Below are 13,227 nucleotides of genomic sequence, written 5' to 3'. Positions count from 1 at the left end.
TTTCCCGGAAAGGAAGGATGCCGCCGCGGACGAGCGAGCCAGGGCCAACGGAGGGGTCGGGAGCGGGCCGTTTGGGCGGTTTCAAAAACGGTCACTCTGGCTCCCCTTCAGCACGCACAAGCCTTTCGCCTTTTACTAAAGACTTCCGTGGAGGGGAGCGCCGACGAGCGGGACGTGGTATTTTTGGTCGGCTTTGCCCGAGGGAGGGCAGAGCCTGATGGATTTGTGAGGAAAAAAAGCAGGGTAAGGTTAGCGTTGGGCGGCTGGGTGGGTGGGTGGGTGGGTGGGTGGGTGCGTGCGTGCGTGCAGGTCTTTTTGTCTTCCTTTTTCCTCTGCTTAATCCCGATCCCTTGGCCTTTTGGTCCCTGCTCCTTCCGTGGCCCGCTGGGCCTCTTGGTCCCTGCTTCCTCTTGGTCCTCTTGGTCCCTGCTTCCTCTTGGTCCTCTTGGTCCCTGCTTCCTCTTGGTCCTCTTGGTCCCTGCTTCCTCTTGGTCCTCTTGGTCCCTGCTTCCTCTTGGTCCTCTTGGTCCTCTTGGTCCCTGCTTCCTCTTGGTCCTCTTGGTCCCTGCTTCCTCTTGGTCCTCTTGGTCCCTGCTTCCTCTTGGTCCTCTTGGTCCCTGCTTCCTCTTGGTCCTCTTGGTCCCTGCTTCCTCTTGGTCCTCTTGGTCCCTGCTTCCTCTTGGTCCTCTTGGTCCCTGCTTCCTCTTGGTCCTCTTGGTCCCTGCTTCCTCTTGGTCCCTGCTTCCTCTTGGTCCCTGCTTCCTCTTGGTCCCTGCTTCCTCTTGGTCCCTGCTTCCTCTTGGTCCCTGCTTCCTCTTGGTCCCTGCTTCTTCTTCCTCTTGGTCCCTGCTTCCTCTTGGTCCCTGCTTCTTCTTCCGTGGCCCGCTTGGCCTTTGCTTTTAGCTGCCGTCTTCTCGGTCCCCGCCGCCGCCGCCGCTTCTTCTTCTTCCTCTGCGGCGTCGGCGTTTCCTTTTGGCTTCCGTCGTCGGGGCCGTTCTCGGTCCGGCGGTCGCCAGAGGGGCCGGCGCCCAAACGTCCCGGCCGGCGCACGGAGGCCCCGCGCGCGGGGGGCGCGGAGCAGTGCGGGTCATCGCTTCTCGGCCTTTTGGCTCAGATCAAGTGTAGTATCTGTTCTTATCAGTTTAATATCTGATACGTCCTCCATGCGAGGACAACATATTAAACGGATTTTTGCCACAGGGAGTCGGAACAGGGGCTCGCTCCGTCCGCTCCGCGCATCGCCCCGGTATTGCAGCGCCTCCGGGAAGGGTGCACTCTTTCTAAGCGTGTCAAAGGGAGAAAAAAACGAGGGAGTGAGCGATTGGGGTTGGGGCTGGGGTTTTTGGGGTTGGGGCTGGGGTTTTTGTGGCGATGAGGTGAAAAAAGGGGTTTGACGCGCGCGGCGGCGGCGGCGGAGCCCCGTCGGCCGGCGGCGTTTTCCCGCCCTTTTAGATATAAAAAGAAAAAAAAAAAAAAAACTGAAGTGAGGTGAGTGACTTGAAATGGGGGAGACAGTGAGTGAGTGAGTGAGTGAGTGAGTGAGTGAGTGAGTGAGTGAGTGAGTGAGTGAGTGAGTGAGTGAGTGAGTGAGTGAGTGAGTGAGTGAGAGTGAGTGAGTGAGTGAGTGAGTGAGTGAGTGAGAGTGAAAGTGAGTGAGTGAGTGAGTGAGTGAGTGAGTGAGAGTGAAAGAGAGAGAGAGAGAGAGTGAAAGAGAGAGAGTGAAAGAGAGAGAGAGAGAGAAAGCCCCTTTGCGGCCGGTGGCGTTTCCACGCCTTTTCCCGGAAAGGAAGGATGCCGCCGCGGACGAGCGAGCCAGGGCCAACGGAGGGGTCGGGAGCGGGCCGTTTGGGCGGTTTCAAAAACGGTCACTCTGGCTCCCCTTCAGCACGCACAAGCCTTTCGCCTTTTACTAAAGACTTCCGTGGAGGGGAGCGCCGACGAGCGGGACGTGGTATTTTTGGTCGGCTTTGCCCGAGGGAGGGCAGAGCCTGATGGATTTGTGAGGAAAAAAAGCAGGGTAAGGTTAGCGTTGGGCGGCTGGGTGGGTGGGTGGGTGGGTGGGTGGGTGGGTGCGTGCGTGCGTGCAGGTCTTTTTGTCTTCCTTTTTCCTCTGCTTAATCCCGATCCCTTGGCCTTTTGGTCCCTGCTCCTTCCGTGGCCCGCTGGGCCTCTTGGTCCCTGCTTCCTCTTGGTCCTCTTGGTCCCTGCTTCCTCTTGGTCCTCTTGGTCCCTGCTTCCTCTTGGTCCTCTTGGTCCCTGCTTCCTCTTGGTCCTCTTGGTCCCTGCTTCCTCTTGGTCCTCTTGGTCCCTGCTTCCTCTTGGTCCTCTTGGTCCCTGCTTCCTCTTGGTCCTCTTGGTCCCTGCTTCCTCTTGGTCCTCTTGGTCCCTGCTTCCTCTTGGTCCCTGCTTCCTCTTGGTCCCTGCTTCCTCTTGGTCCCTGCTTCCTCTTGGTCCCTGCTTCCTCTTGGTCCCTGCTTCTTCTTCCTCTTGGTCCCTGCTTCCTCTTGGTCCCTGCTTCTTCTTCCGTGGCCCGCTTGGCCTTTGCTTTTAGCTGCCGTCTTCTCGGTCCCCGCCGCCGCCGCCGCTTCTTCTTCTTCCTCTGCGGCGTCGGCGTTTCCTTTTGGCTTCCGTCGTCGGGGCCGTTCTCGGTCCGGCGGTCGCCAGAGGGGCCGGCGCCCAAACGTCCCGGCCGGCGCACGGAGGCCCCGCGCGCGGGGGGCGCGGAGCAGTGCGGGTCATCGCTTCTCGGCCTTTTGGCTCAGATCAAGTGTAGTATCTGTTCTTATCAGTTTAATATCTGATACGTCCTCCATGCGAGGACAACATATTAAACGGATTTTTGCCACAGGGAGTCGGAACAGGGGCTCGCTCCGTCCGCTCCGCGCATCGCCCCGGTATTGCAGCGCCTCCGGGAAGGGTGCACTCTTTCTAAGCGTGTCAAAGGGAGAAAAAAACGAGGGAGTGAGCGATTGGGGTTGGGGCTGGGGTTTTTGGGGTTGGGGCTGGGGTTTTTGTGGCGATGAGGTGAAAAAAGGGGTTTGACGCGCGCGGCGGCGGCGGCGGAGCCCCGTCGGCCGGCGGCGTTTTCCCGCCCTTTTAGATATAAAAAGAAAAAAAAAAAAAAAACTGAAGTGAGGTGAGTGACTTGAAATGGGGGAGACAGTGAGTGAGTGAGTGAGTGAGTGAGTGAGTGAGTGAGTGAGTGAGTGAGTGAGTGAGTGAGTGAGTGAGTGAGAGTGAGTGAGTGAGTGAGTGAGTGAGTGAGTGAGAGTGAAAGTGAGTGAGTGAGTGAGTGAGTGAGTGAGAGTGAAAGAGAGAGAGAGAGAGAGTGAAAGAGAGAGAGTGAAAGAGAGAGAGAGAGAGAGAGAGAAAGCCCCTTTGCGGCCGGTGGCGTTTCCACGCCTTTTCCCGGAAAGGAAGGATGCCGCCGCGGACGAGCGAGCCAGGGCCAACGGAGGGGTCGGGAGCGGGCCGTTTGGGCGGTTTCAAAAACGGTCACTCTGGCTCCCCTTCAGCACGCACAAGCCTTTCGCCTTTTACTAAAGACTTCCGTGGAGGGGAGCGCCGACGAGCGGGACGTGGTATTTTTGGTCGGCTTTGCCCGAGGGAGGGCAGAGCCTGATGGATTTGTGAGGAAAAAAAGCAGGGTAAGGTTAGCGTTGGGCGGCTGGGTGGGTGGGTGGGTGGGTGGGTGCGTGCGTGCGTGCAGGTCTTTTTGTCTTCCTTTTTCCTCTGCTTAATCCCGATCCCTTGGCCTTTTGGTCCCTGCTCCTTCCGTGGCCCGCTGGGCCTCTTGGTCCCTGCTTCCTCTTGGTCCTCTTGGTCCCTGCTTCCTCTTGGTCCTCTTGGTCCCTGCTTCCTCTTGGTCCTCTTGGTCCCTGCTTCCTCTTGGTCCTCTTGGTCCCTGCTTCCTCTTGGTCCTCTTGGTCCCTGCTTCCTCTTGGTCCTCTTGGTCCCTGCTTCCTCTTGGTCCTCTTGGTCCCTGCTTCCTCTTGGTCCTCTTGGTCCCTGCTTCCTCTTGGTCCCTGCTTCCTCTTGGTCCCTGCTTCCTCTTGGTCCCTGCTTCCTCTTGGTCCCTGCTTCCTCTTGGTCCCTGCTTCTTCTTCCTCTTGGTCCCTGCTTCCTCTTGGTCCCTGCTTCTTCTTCCGTGGCCCGCTTGGCCTTTGCTTTTAGCTGCCGTCTTCTCGGTCCCCGCCGCCGCCGCCGCTTCTTCTTCTTCCTCTGCGGCGTCGGCGTTTCCTTTTGGCTTCCGTCGTCGGGGCCGTTCTCGGTCCGGCGGTCGCCAGAGGGGCCGGCGCCCAAACGTCCCGGCCGGCGCACGGAGGCCCCGCGCGCGGGGGGCGCGGAGCAGTGCGGGTCATCGCTTCTCGGCCTTTTGGCTCAGATCAAGTGTAGTATCTGTTCTTATCAGTTTAATATCTGATACGTCCTCCATGCGAGGACAACATATTAAACGGATTTTTGCCACAGGGAGTCGGAACAGGGGCTCGCTCCGTCCGCTCCGCGCATCGCCCCGGTATTGCAGCGCCTCCGGGAAGGGTGCACTCTTTCTAAGCGTGTCAAAGGGAGAAAAAAACGAGGGAGTGAGCGATTGGGGTTGGGGCTGGGGTTTTTGGGGTTGGGGCTGGGGTTTTTGTGGCGATGAGGTGAAAAAAGGGGTTTGACGCGCGCGGCGGCGGCGGCGGAGCCCCGTCGGCCGGCGGCGTTTTCCCGCCCTTTTAGATATAAAAAGAAAAAAAAAAAAAAAACTGAAGTGAGGTGAGTGACTTGAAATGGGGGAGACAGTGAGTGAGTGAGTGAGTGAGTGAGTGAGTGAGTGAGTGAGTGAGTGAGTGAGTGAGTGAGTGAGTGAGTGAGTGAGTGAGTGAGTGAGTGAGTGAGAGTGAGTGAGTGAGTGAGTGAGTGAGTGAGTGAGTGAGAGTGAAAGTGAGTGAGTGAGTGAGTGAGTGAGTGAGAGTGAAAGAGAGAGAGAGAGAGAGTGAAAGAGAGAGAGTGAAAGAGAGAGAGAGAGAGAAAGCCCCTTTGCGGCCGGTGGCGTTTCCACGCCTTTTCCCGGAAAGGAAGGATGCCGCCGCGGACGAGCGAGCCAGGGCCAACGGAGGGGTCGGGAGCGGGCCGTTTGGGCGGTTTCAAAAACGGTCACTCTGGCTCCCCTTCAGCACGCACAAGCCTTTCGCCTTTTACTAAAGACTTCCGTGGAGGGGAGCGCCGACGAGCGGGACGTGGTATTTTTGGTCGGCTTTGCCCGAGGGAGGGCAGAGCCTGATGGATTTGTGAGGAAAAAAAGCAGGGTAAGGTTAGCGTTGGGCGGCTGGGTGGGTGGGTGGGTGGGTGGGTGGGTGGGTGCGTGCGTGCGTGCAGGTCTTTTTGTCTTCCTTTTTCCTCTGCTTAATCCCGATCCCTTGGCCTTTTGGTCCCTGCTCCTTCCGTGGCCCGCTGGGCCTCTTGGTCCCTGCTTCCTCTTGGTCCTCTTGGTCCCTGCTTCCTCTTGGTCCTCTTGGTCCCTGCTTCCTCTTGGTCCTCTTGGTCCCTGCTTCCTCTTGGTCCTCTTGGTCCCTGCTTCCTCTTGGTCCTCTTGGTCCCTGCTTCCTCTTGGTCCTCTTGGTCCCTGCTTCCTCTTGGTCCTCTTGGTCCCTGCTTCCTCTTGGTCCTCTTGGTCCCTGCTTCCTCTTGGTCCCTGCTTCCTCTTGGTCCCTGCTTCCTCTTGGTCCCTGCTTCCTCTTGGTCCCTGCTTCCTCTTGGTCCCTGCTTCCTCTTGGTCCCTGCTTCTTCTTCCTCTTGGTCCCTGCTTCCTCTTGGTCCCTGCTTCTTCTTCCGTGGCCCGCTTGGCCTTTGCTTTTAGCTGCCGTCTTCTCGGTCCCCGCCGCCGCCGCCGCTTCTTCTTCTTCCTCTGCGGCGTCGGCGTTTCCTTTTGGCTTCCGTCGTCGGGGCCGTTCTCGGTCCGGCGGTCGCCAGAGGGGCCGGCGCCCAAACGTCCCGGCCGGCGCACGGAGGCCCCGCGCGCGGGGGGCGCGGAGCAGTGCGGGTCATCGCTTCTCGGCCTTTTGGCTCAGATCAAGTGTAGTATCTGTTCTTATCAGTTTAATATCTGATACGTCCTCCATGCGAGGACAACATATTAAACGGATTTTTGCCACAGGGAGTCGGAACAGGGGCTCGCTCCGTCCGCTCCGCGCATCGCCCCGGTATTGCAGCGCCTCCGGGAAGGGTGCACTCTTTCTAAGCGTGTCAAAGGGAGAAAAAAACGAGGGAGTGAGCGATTGGGGTTGGGGCTGGGGTTTTTGGGGTTGGGGCTGGGGTTTTTGTGGCGATGAGGTGAAAAAAGGGGTTTGACGCGCGCGGCGGCGGCGGCGGAGCCCCGTCGGCCGGCGGCGTTTTCCCGCCCTTTTAGATATAAAAAGAAAAAAAAAAAAAAAAACCTGAAGTGAGGTGAGTGACTTGAAATGGGGGAGACAGTGAGTGAGTGAGTGAGTGAGTGAGTGAGTGAGTGAGTGAGTGAGTGAGTGAGTGAGTGAGAGTGAGTGAGTGAGTGAGTGAGTGAGTGAGAGTGAAAGTGAGTGAGTGAGTGAGTGAGTGAGTGAGAGTGAAAGAGAGAGAGAGAGAGAGTGAAAGAGAGAGAGTGAAAGAGAGAAAGAGAGAGAGAGAGAAAGCCCCTTTGCGGCCGGTGGCGTTTCCACGCCTTTTCCCGGAAAGGAAGGATGCCGCCGCGGACGAGCGAGCCAGGGCCAACGGAGGGGTCGGGAGCGGGCCGTTTGGGCGGTTTCAAAAACGGTCACTCTGGCTCCCCTTCAGCACGCACAAGCCTTTCGCCTTTTACTAAAGACTTCCGTGGAGGGGAGCGCCGACGAGCGGGACGTGGTATTTTTGGTCGGCTTTGCCCGAGGGAGGGCAGAGCCTGATGGATTTGTGAGGAAAAAAAGCAGGGTAAGGTTAGCGTTGGGCGGCTGGGTGGGTGGGTGGGTGGGTGGGTGCGTGCGTGCGTGCAGGTCTTTTTGTCTTCCTTTTTCCTCTGCTTAATCCCGATCCCTTGGCCTTTTGGTCCCTGCTCCTTCCGTGGCCCGCTGGGCCTCTTGGTCCCTGCTTCCTCTTGGTCCTCTTGGTCCCTGCTTCCTCTTGGTCCTCTTGGTCCCTGCTTCCTCTTGGTCCTCTTGGTCCCTGCTTCCTCTTGGTCCTCTTGGTCCCTGCTTCCTCTTGGTCCTCTTGGTCCTCTTGGTCCCTGCTTCCTCTTGGTCCTCTTGGTCCCTGCTTCCTCTTGGTCCTCTTGGTCCCTGCTTCCTCTTGGTCCTCTTGGTCCCTGCTTCCTCTTGGTCCTCTTGGTCCCTGCTTCCTCTTGGTCCTCTTGGTCCCTGCTTCCTCTTGGTCCTCTTGGTCCCTGCTTCCTCTTGGTCCTCTTGGTCCCTGCTTCCTCTTGGTCCCTGCTTCCTCTTGGTCCCTGCTTCCTCTTGGTCCCTGCTTCCTCTTGGTCCCTGCTTCCTCTTGGTCCCTGCTTCCTCTTGGTCCCTGCTTCTTCTTCCTCTTGGTCCCTGCTTCCTCTTGGTCCCTGCTTCTTCTTCCGTGGCCCGCTTGGCCTTTGCTTTTAGCTGCCGTCTTCTCGGTCCCCGCCGCCGCCGCCGCTTCTTCTTCTTCCTCTGCGGCGTCGGCGTTTCCTTTTGGCTTCCGTCGTCGGGGCCGTTCTCGGTCCGGCGGTCGCCAGAGGGGCCGGCGCCCAAACGTCCCGGCCGGCGCACGGAGGCCCCGCGCGCGGGGGGCGCGGAGCAGTGCGGGTCATCGCTTCTCGGCCTTTTGGCTCAGATCAAGTGTAGTATCTGTTCTTATCAGTTTAATATCTGATACGTCCTCCATGCGAGGACAACATATTAAACGGATTTTTGCCACAGGGAGTCGGAACAGGGGCTCGCTCCGTCCGCTCCGCGCATCGCCCCGGTATTGCAGCGCCTCCGGGAAGGGTGCACTCTTTCTAAGCGTGTCAAAGGGAGAAAAAAACGAGGGAGTGAGCGATTGGGGTTGGGGCTGGGGTTTTTGTGGCGATGAGGTGAAAAAAGGGGTTTGACGCGCGGCGGCGGCGGAGGCCCGTCGGCCGGCGGCGTTTTCCCGCCCTTTTAGATAAAAAAAAAAAAAAAAAAAAAAACCTGAAGTGAGGTGAGTGACTTGAAATGGGGGAGACAGTGAGTGAGTGAGTGAGTGAGTGAGTGAGTGAGTGAGTGAGTGAGTGAGTGAGTGAGTGAGTGAGTGAGAGTGAGTGAGTGAGTGAGTGAGTGAGTGAGAGTGAAAGTGAGTGAGTGAGTGAGTGAGTGAGTGAGAGTGAAAGAGAGAGAGAGAGAGAGTGAAAGAGAGAGAGTGAAAGAGAGAAAGAGAGAGAGAGAAAGCCCCTTTGCGGCCGGTGGCGTTTCCACGCCTTTTCCCGGAAAGGAAGGATGCCGCCGCGGACGAGCGAGCCAGGGCCAACGGAGGGGTCGGGAGCGGGCCGTTTGGGCGGTTTCAAAAACGGTCACTCTGGCTCCCCTTCAGCACGCACAAGCCTTTCGCCTTTTACTAAAGACTTCCGTGGAGGGGAGCGCCGACGAGCGGGACGTGGTATTTTTGGTCGGCTTTGCCCGAGGGAGGGCAGAGCCTGATGGATTTGTGAGGAAAAAAAGCAGGGTAAGGTTAGCGTTGGGCGGCTGGGTGGGTGGGTGGGTGGGTGGGTGGGTGCGTGCGTGCGTGCAGGTCTTTTTGTCTTCCTTTTTCCTCTGCTTAATCCCGATCCCTTGGCCTTTTGGTCCCTGCTCCTTCCGTGGCCCGCTGGGCCTCTTGGTCCCTGCTTCCTCTTGGTCCTCTTGGTCCCTGCTTCCTCTTGGTCCTCTTGGTCCCTGCTTCCTCTTGGTCCTCTTGGTCCCTGCTTCCTCTTGGTCCTCTTGGTCCCTGCTTCCTCTTGGTCCTCTTGGTCCCTGCTTCCTCTTGGTCCTCTTGGTCCCTGCTTCCTCTTGGTCCTCTTGGTCCCTGCTTCCTCTTGGTCCTCTTGGTCCCTGCTTCCTCTTGGTCCTCTTGGTCCCTGCTTCCTCTTGGTCCTCTTGGTCCCTGCTTCCTCTTGGTCCTCTTGGTCCCTGCTTCCTCTTGGTCCCTGCTTCCTCTTGGTCCCTGCTTCCTCTTGGTCCCTGCTTCCTCTTGGTCCCTGCTTCCTCTTGGTCCCTGCTTCCTCTTGGTCCCTGCTTCTTCTTCCTCTTGGTCCCTGCTTCCTCTTGGTCCCTGCTTCTTCTTCCGTGGCCCGCTTGGCCTTTGCTTTTAGCTGCCGTCTTCTCGGTCCCCGCCGCCGCCGCCGCTTCTTCTTCTTCCTCTGCGGCGTCGGCGTTTCCTTTTGGCTTCCGTCGTCGGGGCCGTTCTCGGTCCGGCGGTCGCCAGAGGGGCCGGCGCCCAAACGTCCCGGCCGGCGCACGGAGGCCCCGCGCGCGGGGGGCGCGGAGCAGTGCGGGTCATCGCTTCTCGGCCTTTTGGCTCAGATCAAGTGTAGTATCTGTTCTTATCAGTTTAATATCTGATACGTCCTCCATGCGAGGACAACATATTAAACGGATTTTTGCCACAGGGAGTCGGAACAGGGGCTCGCTCCGTCCGCTCCGCGCATCGCCCCGGTATTGCAGCGCCTCCGGGAAGGGTGCACTCTTTCTAAGCGTGTCAAAGGGAGAAAAAAACGAGGGAGTGAGCGATTGGGGTTGGGGCTGGGGTTTTTGGGGTTGGGGCTGGGGTTTTTGTGGCGATGAGGTGAAAAAAGGGGTTTGACGCGCGCGGCGGCGGCGGCGGAGCCCCGTCGGCCGGCGGCGTTTTCCCGCCCTTTTAGATATAAAAAGAAAAAAAAAAAAAAAACTGAAGTGAGGTGAGTGACTTGGAATGGGGGAGACAGTGAGTGAGTGAGTGAGTGAGTGAGTGAGTGAGTGAGTGAGTGAGTGAGTGAGTGAGTGAGAGTGAGTGAGTGAGTGAGTGAGAGTGAAAGTGAGTGAGTGAGTGAGTGAGTGAGTGAGTGAGAGTGAAAGAGAGAGAGAGAGAGAGTGAAAGAGAGAGAGTGAAAGAGAGAGAGAGAGAGAGAGAGAAAGCCCCTTTGCGGCCGGTGGCGTTTCCACGCCTTTTCCCGGAAAGGAAGGATGCCGCCGCGGACGAGCGAGCCAGGGCCAACGGAGGGGTCGGGAGCGGGCCGTTTGGGCGGTTTCAAAAACGGTCACTCTGGCTCCCCTTCAGCACGCACAAGCCTTTCGCCTTTTACTAAAGACTTCCGTGGAGGGGAGCGCCGACGAGCGGGACGTGGTATTTTTGGTCGGCTTTGCCCGAGGGAGGGCAGAGCCTGATGGATTTGTGAGGAAAAAAAGCAGGGTAAGGTTAGCGTTGGGCGGCTGGGTGGGTGGGTGGGTGGGTGGGTGGGTGCGTGCGTGCGTGCAGGTCTTTTTGTCTTCCTTTTTCCTCTGCTTAATCCCGATCCCTTGGCCTTTTGGTCCCTGCTCCTTCCGTGGCCCGCTGGGCCTCTTGGTCCCTGCTTCCTCTTGGTCCTCTTGGTCCCTGCTTCCTCTTGGTCCTCTTGGTCCCTGCTTCCTCTTGGTCCTCTTGGTCCCTGCTTCCTCTTGGTCCTCTTGGTCCCTGCTTCCTCTTGGTCCTCTTGGTCCCTGCTTCCTCTTGGTCCTCTTGGTCCCTGCTTCCTCTTGGTCCTCTTGGTCCCTGCTTCCTCTTGGTCCCTGCTTCCTCTTGGTCCCTGCTTCCTCTTGGTCCCTGCTTCCTCTTGGTCCCTGCTTCCTCTTGGTCCTCTTGGTCCCTGCTTCCTCTTGGTCCCTGCTTCCTCTTGGTCCCTGCTTCTTCTTCCGTGGCCCGCTTGGCCTTTGCTTTTAGCTGCCGTCTTCTCGGTCCCCGCCGCCGCCGCCGCTTCTTCTTCTTCCTCTGCGGCGTCGGCGTTTCCTTTTGGCTTCCGTCGTCGGGGCCGTTCTCGGTCCGGCGGTCGCCAGAGGGGCCGGCGCCCAAACGTCCCGGCCGGCGCACGGAGGCCCCGCGCGCGGGGGGCGCGGAGCAGTGCGGGTCATCGCTTCTCGGCCTTTTGGCTCAGATCAAGTGTAGTATCTGTTCTTATCAGTTTAATATCTGATACGTCCTCCATGCGAGGACAACATATTAAACGGATTTTTGCCACAGGGAGTCGGAACAGGGGCTCGCTCCGTCCGCTCCGCGCATCGCCCCGGTATTGCAGCGCCTCCGGGAAGGGTGCACTCTTTCTAAGCGTGTCAAAGGGAGAAAAAAACGAGGGAGTGAGCGATTGGGGTTGGGGCTGGGGTTTTTGTGGCGATGAGGTGAAAAAAGGGGTTTGACGCGCGGCGGCGGCGGAGGCCCGTCGGCCGGCGGCGTTTTCCCGCCCTTTTAGATAAAAAAAAAAAAAAAAAAAAAAAACCTGAAGTGAGGTGAGTGACTTGAAATGGGGGAGACAGTGAGTGAGTGAGTGAGTGAGTGAGTGAGTGAGTGAGTGAGTGAGTGAGTGAGTGAGTGAGTGAGAGTGAGTGAGTGAGTGAGTGAGTGAGTGAGAGTGAAAGTGAGTGAGTGAGTGAGTGAGTGAGTGAGAGTGAAAGAGAGAGAGAGAGAGAGTGAAAGAGAGAGAGTGAAAGAGAGAAAGAGAGAGAGAGAGAAAGCCCCTTTGCGGCCGGTGGCGTTTCCACGCCTTTTCCCGGAAAGGAAGGATGCCGCCGCGGACGAGCGAGCCAGGGCCAACGGAGGGGTCGGGAGCGGGCCGTTTGGGCGGTTTCAAAAACGGTCACTCTGGCTCCCCTTCAGCACGCACAAGCCTTTCGCCTTTTACTAAAGACTTCCGTGGAGGGGAGCGCCGACGAGCGGGACGTGGTATTTTTGGTCGGCTTTGCCCGAGGGAGGGCAGAGCCTGATGGATTTGTGAGGAAAAAAAGCAGGGTAAGGTTAGCGTTGGGCGGCTGGGTGGGTGGGTGGGTGGGTGGGTGGGTGCGTGCGTGCGTGCAGGTCTTTTTGTCTTCCTTTTTCCTCTGCTTAATCCCGATCCCTTGGCCTTTTGGTCCCTGCTCCTTCCGTGGCCCGCTGGGCCTCTTGGTCCCTGCTTCCTCTTGGTCCTCTTGGTCCCTGCTTCCTCTTGGTCCTCTTGGTCCCTGCTTCCTCTTGGTCCTCTTGGTCCCTGCTTCCTCTTGGTCCTCTTGGTCCCTGCTTCCTCTTGGTCCTCTTGGTCCCTGCTTCCTCTTGGTCCTCTTGGTCCCTGCTTCCTCTTGGTCCTCTTGGTCCCTGCTTCCTCTTGGTCCTCTTGGTCCCTGCTTCCTCTTGGTCCTCTTGGTCCCTGCTTCCTCTTGGTCCTCTTGGTCCCTGCTTCCTCTTGGTCCTCTTGGTCCCTGCTTCCTCTTGGTCCCTGCTTCCTCTTGGTCCCTGCTTCCTCTTGGTCCCTGCTTCCTCTTGGTCCCTGCTTCCTCTTGGTCCCTGCTTCCTCTTGGTCCCTGCTTCTTCTTCCTCTTGGTCCCTGCTTCCTCTTGGTCCCTGCTTCTTCTTCCGTGGCCCGCTTGGCCTTTGCTTTTAGCTGCCGTCTTCTCGGTCCCCGCCGCCGCCGCCGCTTCTTCTTCTTCCTCTGCGGCGTCGGCGTTTCCTTTTGGCTTCCGTCGTCGGGGCCGTTCTCGGTCCGGCGGTCGCCAGAGGGGCCGGCGCCCAAACGTCCCGGCCGGCGCACGGAGGCCCCGCGCGCGGGGGGCGCGGAGCAGTGCGGGTCATCGCTTCTCGGCCTTTTGGCTCAGATCAAGTGTAGTATCTGTTCTTATCAGTTTAATATCTGATACGTCCTCCATGCGAGGACAACATATTAAACGGATTTTTGCCACAGGGAGTCGGAACAGGGGCTCGCTCCGTCCGCTCCGCGCATCGCCCCGGTATTGCAGCGCCTCCGGGAAGGGTGCACTCTTTCTAAGCGTGTCAAAGGGAGAAAAAAACGAGGGAGTGAGCGATTGGGGTTGGGGCTGGGGTTTTTGGGGTTGGGGCTGGGGTTTTTGTGGCGATGAGGTGAAAAAAGGGGTTTGACGCGCGCGGCGGCGGCGGCGGAGCCCCGTCGGCCGGCGGCGTTTTCCCGCCCTTTTAGATATAAAAAGAAAAAAAAAAAAAAAACTGAAGTGAGGTGAGTGACTTGGAATGGGGGAGACAGTGAGTGAGTGAGTGAGTGAGTGAGTGAGTGAGTGAGTGAGTGAGTGAGTGAGTGAGAGTGAGTGAGTGAGTGAGTGAGAGTGA

At 58.4% G+C, this 13,227-nt stretch overlaps 16 non-coding genes across 16 annotated transcripts; all 16 read left to right on the top strand.

Moving 5' to 3' along the window:
- Positions 1–91: 91 nt before the first annotated feature.
- LOC146268964 (U5 spliceosomal RNA) lies at positions 92–210 on the top strand. The gene has a single exon (XR_014768253.1). It is a non-coding gene; the product is annotated as a U5 spliceosomal RNA (small nuclear RNA).
- Positions 211–1,089: 879 nt separating this feature from the next.
- LOC146268963 (U2 spliceosomal RNA) lies at positions 1,090–1,280 on the top strand. Its single transcript, XR_014768355.1, has one exon. It is a non-coding gene; the product is annotated as a U2 spliceosomal RNA (small nuclear RNA).
- Positions 1,281–1,865: 585 nt separating this feature from the next.
- Positions 1,866–1,984, top strand: LOC146268962 (U5 spliceosomal RNA). Its single transcript, XR_014768252.1, has one exon. It is a non-coding gene; the product is annotated as a U5 spliceosomal RNA (small nuclear RNA).
- Positions 1,985–2,737: 753 nt separating this feature from the next.
- Positions 2,738–2,928, top strand: LOC146268961 (U2 spliceosomal RNA). The gene has a single exon (XR_014768354.1). It is a non-coding gene; the product is annotated as a U2 spliceosomal RNA (small nuclear RNA).
- Positions 2,929–3,495: 567 nt separating this feature from the next.
- On the top strand, positions 3,496–3,614 carry LOC146268960 (U5 spliceosomal RNA). The gene has a single exon (XR_014768251.1). It is a non-coding gene; the product is annotated as a U5 spliceosomal RNA (small nuclear RNA).
- Positions 3,615–4,359: 745 nt separating this feature from the next.
- Positions 4,360–4,550, top strand: LOC146268959 (U2 spliceosomal RNA). The gene has a single exon (XR_014768352.1). It is a non-coding gene; the product is annotated as a U2 spliceosomal RNA (small nuclear RNA).
- A 589-nt stretch (positions 4,551–5,139) lies between these two features.
- Positions 5,140–5,258, top strand: LOC146268958 (U5 spliceosomal RNA). Its single transcript, XR_014768250.1, has one exon. It is a non-coding gene; the product is annotated as a U5 spliceosomal RNA (small nuclear RNA).
- A 770-nt stretch (positions 5,259–6,028) lies between these two features.
- LOC146268957 (U2 spliceosomal RNA) lies at positions 6,029–6,219 on the top strand. The gene has a single exon (XR_014768351.1). It is a non-coding gene; the product is annotated as a U2 spliceosomal RNA (small nuclear RNA).
- A 553-nt stretch (positions 6,220–6,772) lies between these two features.
- On the top strand, positions 6,773–6,891 carry LOC146268956 (U5 spliceosomal RNA). The gene has a single exon (XR_014768248.1). It is a non-coding gene; the product is annotated as a U5 spliceosomal RNA (small nuclear RNA).
- Positions 6,892–7,766: 875 nt separating this feature from the next.
- Positions 7,767–7,957, top strand: LOC146268955 (U2 spliceosomal RNA). Its single transcript, XR_014768350.1, has one exon. It is a non-coding gene; the product is annotated as a U2 spliceosomal RNA (small nuclear RNA).
- A 531-nt stretch (positions 7,958–8,488) lies between these two features.
- Positions 8,489–8,607, top strand: LOC146268954 (U5 spliceosomal RNA). The gene has a single exon (XR_014768247.1). It is a non-coding gene; the product is annotated as a U5 spliceosomal RNA (small nuclear RNA).
- Positions 8,608–9,451: 844 nt separating this feature from the next.
- Positions 9,452–9,642, top strand: LOC146268953 (U2 spliceosomal RNA). The gene has a single exon (XR_014768349.1). It is a non-coding gene; the product is annotated as a U2 spliceosomal RNA (small nuclear RNA).
- Positions 9,643–10,189: 547 nt separating this feature from the next.
- Positions 10,190–10,308, top strand: LOC146268952 (U5 spliceosomal RNA). Its single transcript, XR_014768246.1, has one exon. It is a non-coding gene; the product is annotated as a U5 spliceosomal RNA (small nuclear RNA).
- A 726-nt stretch (positions 10,309–11,034) lies between these two features.
- LOC146268951 (U2 spliceosomal RNA) lies at positions 11,035–11,225 on the top strand. Its single transcript, XR_014768348.1, has one exon. It is a non-coding gene; the product is annotated as a U2 spliceosomal RNA (small nuclear RNA).
- Positions 11,226–11,755: 530 nt separating this feature from the next.
- LOC146268950 (U5 spliceosomal RNA) lies at positions 11,756–11,874 on the top strand. The gene has a single exon (XR_014768245.1). It is a non-coding gene; the product is annotated as a U5 spliceosomal RNA (small nuclear RNA).
- An 844-nt stretch (positions 11,875–12,718) lies between these two features.
- Positions 12,719–12,909, top strand: LOC146268949 (U2 spliceosomal RNA). The gene has a single exon (XR_014768346.1). It is a non-coding gene; the product is annotated as a U2 spliceosomal RNA (small nuclear RNA).
- The last annotated feature ends 318 nt before the right edge of the window (positions 12,910–13,227 follow it).

This window comes from Hypomesus nipponensis, chromosome 10 (assembly GCF_054491055.1).
Source record: "Hypomesus nipponensis isolate SF chromosome 10, ASM5449105v1, whole genome shotgun sequence".
Lineage (NCBI taxonomy): Eukaryota > Metazoa > Chordata > Actinopteri > Osmeriformes > Osmeridae > Hypomesus > Hypomesus nipponensis.
Note: the sequence above shows the minus strand (reverse complement) of the source record. Positions and strands in the feature narration are given on the sequence as shown.